Here is a 7,347-nt window from a genome sequence, read left to right on the forward strand (position 1 = left end):
ATGGTATTCTGTTATAGCCCCAGAACAGACTAAGACAGTAAGTCTAGAGCTGGACCACCAACAAATACAGTAAAAGTGTTCTGTACCCAGTTTCTAGTTTGGGGGGAATCCCCACAGCACCAGGCAATTCTTGGGCATCAGCTGGGCATCCTACAATTCAATTCAATTCAGACACTATCTACCCAGAGACAGTACCAGATTCCACAGGCTAAAGGAACTGTACCCCTTACCCCACACTTCAGGTGCCCATTGCAAGCCCAGGTTTTCACCTGGGCTTCTACCCAACCAGCTGTAGATTGGAAGTTCCAATGACCCTTCTCCAACTCAGGGTGCCAATCACAAGTCCAGGTTGTCACTTGGGCTTCTGAACAGGGATGGGCTATAAATCAGAGGTTCCAACAACTCCCTCTTTGGGTTCACTTAATTTGCTAGAGCAGCTCATAGAACTGAGAAACATTTTACTTACTAGATTATAGTAAGTTTATTATAAAACGTTTATTATAAAAGGGTATAACTCAGGAACAGTCAGATGGAAGAGATGCGTAGGGCAAGGTATGTAAAAAGGGGCTCTGAGCCTCTATGCCCTCTCTGAGAACCCCATTCTCCTGGAATCTCCACCTGTTCACCAACCTGGAAGCTTTCCCAACCCTGTCCTTTTGGGCTTCAATGGAATAGGTATAATTGATTAAATCATTGGCCATTGGTGATTGAATTCCAATCTCAAACTCCTTTCCCCTCCCTGGAAGTTCAGGGTGGGCGGTGGGACTGAAAGTTGTAACCCTCTAATCACCTGGTTGGCTCCACTGGCAACCAGCCCCCATCCTTAGGGTCTAAAAATCATCTCATTAACAAAACAATAATAACTCTCACCTATTAGGAAATTCAAAGAGATTTAGGAGCTCTGTGTCAGAAATAAGACAAAAGAAGACCAAATAAATATTTCTTATTATAAATCACAGTGATCACATACAGGAACTAGATTACTGGAGAAAGAGAAGGGGAAGGAATTCCAGTAAGAAGGGCACAAAATGCAAATTGTAGATCTCAAGGAAACTGATGTGACTGGAAAAAGGTCAGGTTGGTTGTAATAAAACTGTATACTGCATTTTCTAGAATGATCTTTATGATTCCAAGCATAATTACTCTTCTGCAATTGTGTTGTGAAATATTAAATTCCTACCCTCTTTCCTATTGCTCCTACCCTGTCAACTCTCTAATTCCCTTAAGATGCCCACTTTGTGAATTTGTTTTCGCCACTAATATCTTGATTATTGTTGTTCTAGTTTCAATGACTGAGGTGTCCTTTCTCTGTGCAAAGCCAAGGAGCATTAATGGAGTCTCACTTTTTGTAGTAGGGACTCTTAGTTTGGGATTGGACTTGAGGCCTCACAGCATATTCTGTTCATCTGTATTTTTCTACTCCTTTCACTTAGACTGGCTGAATTTTTTCGTCTCTGCTTTCATATTAACCTGTGCATTCCTCTATTGCTTCATTGATATTTAACTATGTGTCTTTCTACATATGTATCTTTCTTTTCAGCAAGCTCTGAGTTTCTTCAGGACAGATTTCTTTTTTTAAGCTGTAGGTCTAACATAGTGAACAACACATGGTAAAGGTACACCTGGCTGAGTGAAGAAGTTACCTGTTGTTAAGCTATACGTCCCATGTTTTGTAACAGAAAATGCCATCTTGATGTTGGGAGCTGAAGGAACTTTTGAACTCAACCATATTTTAATACAATTCTGCCCTTGATTTTTTCCCCTAATATTCTTTAGACTCCAGCTGCATCTCTCAGCAACTGAAAAAAATGTGAAGCTCTATTAGCAAAGAGAAAATATTCAGACCTAAAAGACCTCAAATAGAAGATCAATAGGCTGTGAAGGCAATTATCTAATTCATCTGGGTCACCCTCACCTTTATTGCTAGAAGAACTGGCTTTATTTCAATTCAGTCATAAAACCAGTGGGTTATTAGCAAGAAAACAGGCAAGCAGTTCCTCTACCATAGCTACAGTTAAGAACAATTATGGTATTAAGTTCATGGATACTGAAAAGATTAATAGACTTTTCAAGGAGTTTTATGGACAATTATATGTGAATGATAACTGTACTATATGTTAAGGGGAAAGCTCATATATCTGTATTTCCTTAAATGTGAACAAATTTTGGAAGGAAAAGAAACCTTCTTGAATAAAGCTATTCTTCCTACTTAAAACTGCCAAAGTCCTAAAAAAGTCTAGGTAAGGTCATGAGGTAGCCAGCTCCATTAATGCTTTGCATTAAAGGTTTCATTAATCTTTTACAGAATGTATGATAATAAGACTATTTTATCTCAAATGATCCTGGCCTGGATTTTGCTTGACACGTGTTTTATTAAGTGCTCTTATCTGCCATCTTAATAATCCAGTGCTGGTATTTATTAAAAAGTTTTTGTTAAATCACATTTTTCTATGCAGTTCCTTCATTTGAAGAAGTTGAAAGAGTTTTATTGTTATCTTATTAATATATGCTGTCTTTCTCTGCTGGAGATGTGTAGACAGTGTTTCTCTTTCCAGTATCCTGTTATGTCCTTCTACTGTGCATCTCTTCTGGTTGTTATGTTTCTTCCAAGACAGAAAAGGCAAAATGGAGACAGTTTCTGCTGGGTTTAGGGAACTACTCAATACTGCTTCCTCATTTAAAGGAAGATTGAAGGAATCATACAATCCACAGAGAGTTGTCTAGAAAAGAAATACACTTTGAACTATTTTCAAGAATAGTAAGCATTTTCTTGCATTCCATGGATAGGCTTAAAGTTATTCTAATACTAATTAAGCTTTTATTTTGAATGGCACATTTTGTAAGATGTAAATATACAAAAGGTATGAGTATCATGGGTGAGCTGGTTTGGGGGTTTTTGAGTGATTGTACTTAAAGGGTTCACCTCTTTACAGTGTAGAATTCTCAACCTTTTAGGGAGTGATTAGGTCCCAGGGAACTGATTCACTTTTCAAATTCAACAGATGGATCTTATAAAGCAATGTGACAATTTATTCATTTTTAATATGTGGTATAACTTATTACTGTGCAGAATAGGAAAGAATATATAATAAAGCATACTATCTAGAATAGTACATGAAATAATATATGTACAAGCCCTTAGGTGAATCCCTGGCATTTAAAAAATACACAAGAATTGTTAGCTACATCTGAAGTAGCAAGGTACCTGGGGAGAAGACTTTAATAACCAGAGGTTGTATTTGAAGTTAGTAGCTATTTTGAGGAATCCGTGAAAGGCCTTGCTTTATTACATGGCTGAAATCTCCAGAATATGAAGGATAGTTAAAAACCCTGCTGATACAGTGACTTTCAGATTACAAAATATTTTCATGTATGTTAATGCTGTCCTGATAAAAATATTGTGTTAATCGACTACTCAGTCACTTTTGAACTGTGTTAGTAAACATTGGTGAAATTAATTTTCCCAGTTCTCAATATTGCAACATAAAGGATACATTTCTCCAGTTCTCCTTTTCTTTTTTCTTGTTTTCTTTGAAATCTTCCGGGTGTTGTTTTATTCTTATCAGTAAATCATTGTCAATTTCAAATAATTGTATTACTTCTGGGAACTTTCCTGTTGATGGCTAAGCATATTTATTGGTCATGCATTCTTATTTGCTTTGGTCATGTAGGGGAGCCACTCAATCAATTGACCGCTGTTCCTTCTGGCTTTCTCTTTAGATTGTGGGTACAAGTTTGCTCCTGGTTCAGAACTCTTTTAGTGTTCTTTCAGCAAACATTTATTCAGTACTTACTTGCTCCCTGACAGCGTAGAAGCATCTAAAATGAAACACTTCCTATGGGCCTGGCCCTGTCCAGTCAGTGAGCCAGAGAGAAGCAACAGTGCCTGGCTTTACATTAAGAGCTCCATCTTCATTTGTCAGGGAAGTTTGTTGCTATGCCATTGATCCTCGTTCTCCTTAGGAAATAGGCAGGATCTCCCTATTTAGTCTCCCCTTACCATATAGCAGACTATCTGCTCTGGCTTCTCATTCCATTTGGAATTGGGGCTTCATCCTAGTTCCCCCTCATCCAGGTCTTGCTATCAACTTTATTTCCATATCAAAAAACTGAACCTGGAACTTGCCTAACCTATACCTTGTCCTTGTACACCTACCTGAAGCTGAGAACTGCTCCCCTGGTTCATGTCAGAGCCATCAGTCAAGAATGCCATCCCATGTCAAGCTAAGGTTCACCAAGCAACCTTTAACCATGTCAATATGAACTGCTGCTCCTTTCTAAAGAGGGTCCATCCAGTTCAGTATCCTAAATCCTGTCTGATCTGGTTTTAAGGGGAACTTTAGCTTTTATGTTGCTAGGGCTTTGGAGAATCTCTAGCCTGGCAATCATATACCAGGCAATGCTGGGATACCTCTGCTGAGCTAGAACAACAGCGCTTATGTTCTCCAAGAGTTTTTCCTTTCCTTTATGTATAAACTCTCCACTTTGCTCTCACACAGTATCTGTGGTATTGACTAATTAGAGGACATCATATTTCCCCCAACATCAGCTTGCTTTCTTTTATTAGCTAAATCCTTGGTGATATACTGTTGAGTCTGGTGTGTGGTTTTACTCTAAGGAATAAAGTAGATAAACATTCAATCCAATCTGGGGTCATGTCTGTTGTAATATTTTCAAAGAGGGACTCTTAGATTTTTATTTTTACCACCCTCTCTAAGCAAGAGCATAGAGCATAGATCAAATAATCATTATAAAATTACGTTTTTCTACAGGTACAAATAAAGCCTTTTCAAATATCTGCATCCTTTCTGGTCAGCCCTATCTGAAGCTAAATGACTCAGGAAGGGTACTGCAGTTATATCTAAGTCTCACATTTTGAGGAGAGATTAATGACTCGTTTAATCTAAAGCTTCCAAGTGAAATAAAACCCTTGGGTAGAATGAGCTAACGGTACAAAGAAAAAGGACCATAAAATTTAGTGTGCATAATAATTACCTGGGGTGGTTTTTCATAAGCCAGATTCCATGACCCAGCCCAGAGATTCTGAGCCAGCAGCTTGGAGCAGGACCTGAGAATCTGCCTATTTCACAAACACTTTTGAAGATCTGATGCAGGAAGTTCCAGAACCCCACTTACCAAACTGGATCAGGTCTATGCGTGGACATGGCTTTATTGCCCTCCTTTGTCACGCTCTGGCCCTACATCTCTTTGGTTAGAATGTGGTGAGAAAGCTGTTTTCATACTACTTCCCTAAAGCTGTGTTTCTCCAAGTGAGCTCTGGACATCACAATTGCTTAGGAAGCTTGTTAAGCTTGTGACTTCCTGGGCCCTACCCCAAACTCTGAATGAGAATCTCTGGGAGTAAGAATTTGTATTTTTAATATGTTCCTAATTGGCTCGTGTATGCTAAAGTTGAGAACAGATATCTCAACGATTTTTTTTTTTTTTTTTTTGCGGTACGCGGGCCTCTCACTGTTGTGGCCTCTCCCGTTGCGGAGCACAGGCTCCGGACGCGCAGGCCCAGCGGCCATGGCTCACGGGCCCAGCTGCTCCGCGGCATGTGGGATCTTCCCGGACCGGGGCACGAACCCGTGTCCCCTGCATCGGCAGGCAGACTCTCAACCAGTGCGCCACCAGGGAAGCCCCTATCTCAAAGATTTTGACAATGAAATTAAATAATAAAAATTCCTAATGCTTATGTATTTATATGTTTCTCAAAATACTTTCTCATATATTAATGTATAGTATGTTGTGAGTTAGGTGACACTATCCCCATTTTACTGATGGTGAAATTTAGTTTCGTATTGGTGGATGGCCTGGTCCAAGATGGTAAACAAATATGTGTCTCAAATTTTCTCTGAATCTTAGGGAAAAATCATTTTATTCATTGCCCTGTTACTTATTTTATTCATCCATCCATGTATCCATCCACACACCTATCGATTTGTTCAACACATTCTCACTGAAGACATGTTATGTGCCAGGTAATCTGTCAGGTGCTATAGACACAAAGATAAGCAAGGCTCAAATCTGATTTTCAAAGAATTTATAGTGTAGAGAGTGATGGGGTAAAGTGAGAAAAAGTCAAAAAATCCCACAAAAATAGGTACAGTCTATTTTCCTTGTTTTGTTAAGAGTGGGCTGCTGGGCATCATTATATGGTGAAATGGAGTTAGTTCTTACCCACTCACTCTCCCTGTCCCTCCCCCCACCCCATATTGCAAATGCTGAGGACTTCCCCTTTCGTACCATCATCATAGCTTTAGGTATCTAGTCACGTTCTCCATCACAGGGGCTTAGGAGTATATACTGGTCTTTGGTTTTTCAGATGTGGCTAAGGCATAGGTAAAGCTTATTGTTGCTGGACAGTCAGCAGGCAATTTACTGTTAGCTGTTCTTCCTGGATGACAGTGACAAGGGCAGTAATTATTGCTTCTAAGCACATATGATATATAGAAACTACTTAAATGGCTACTGGGTGTTCTGCAAGTCTTGAATCATCTGCCACGTGCTAGTAGCAGCTGGCGTTCACCAGGTGGAGGGTCTGCAGTCACTTGATGTCAGCTCTTCTGGCCCGTTCATGTGATCTCTGTTCTTCGCTTTAATCTGGTGGAATTATTAGCCCCTCTAGAGGCAGGGAGTCCAGGTCACTTTCTATTTCCTCCAATCTGTTAAGCTAAGTCACACCACGGAGTTGCTGATGTTTGCAGATGGGCAAGAATGTCATCTTTCTGATGCATTTTCTTTTTTTGTGCCTGTATATGCATTCTTTTTTTTTTTTAACATCTTTATTGGAGTATAATTGCTCTACAATGGTGTGTTAGTTTCTGCTTTATAACAAAATGAATCAGCTATACATATACATATGTCCCCATATCTCTTTCCTCTTGCATCTCCCTCCCTCCCACCCTCCCTATCCCACCCCTGTAGGTGGTCACAAAGCACTGAGCTGATCTCCCTGTGCTATGCGGCTGTTTCCCACTAGCTATCTGTTTTACGTTTGGTCGTGTATATATGTCCATGCCACTCTCTCACTTTGTCCCAGCTTCCCCTTCCCCTTCTCCGTATCCTCAAGTCCATTCTCTAGTAGATCTGCATCTTTATTCCTGTCTTGCCCCTAGGTTCTTCTGACCATTTTTCTTTCTTTTCTTTTTTTTTAGATTCCATATATATGTGTTAGCATATGGTATTTGTTTTTCTCTTTCTGAGTTACTTCACTATGTTTGACAGTCTCTAGGTCCATCCACCTCACTACAAATAACTCAATTTCATTCCTTTTTATGGCTGAGTAATATTCCATTGTATATATGTGCCACATCTTCTTTATCCATTCATCTGTCAGTGAAC

The sequence above is a fragment of the Aethalodelphis obliquidens genome, unplaced genomic scaffold (genome assembly GCF_003676395.1).
Source record: "Aethalodelphis obliquidens isolate GAN/ISIS:26980383/991018 unplaced genomic scaffold, ASM367639v1 scaffold3, whole genome shotgun sequence".
NCBI lineage: Eukaryota > Metazoa > Chordata > Mammalia > Artiodactyla > Delphinidae > Aethalodelphis > Aethalodelphis obliquidens.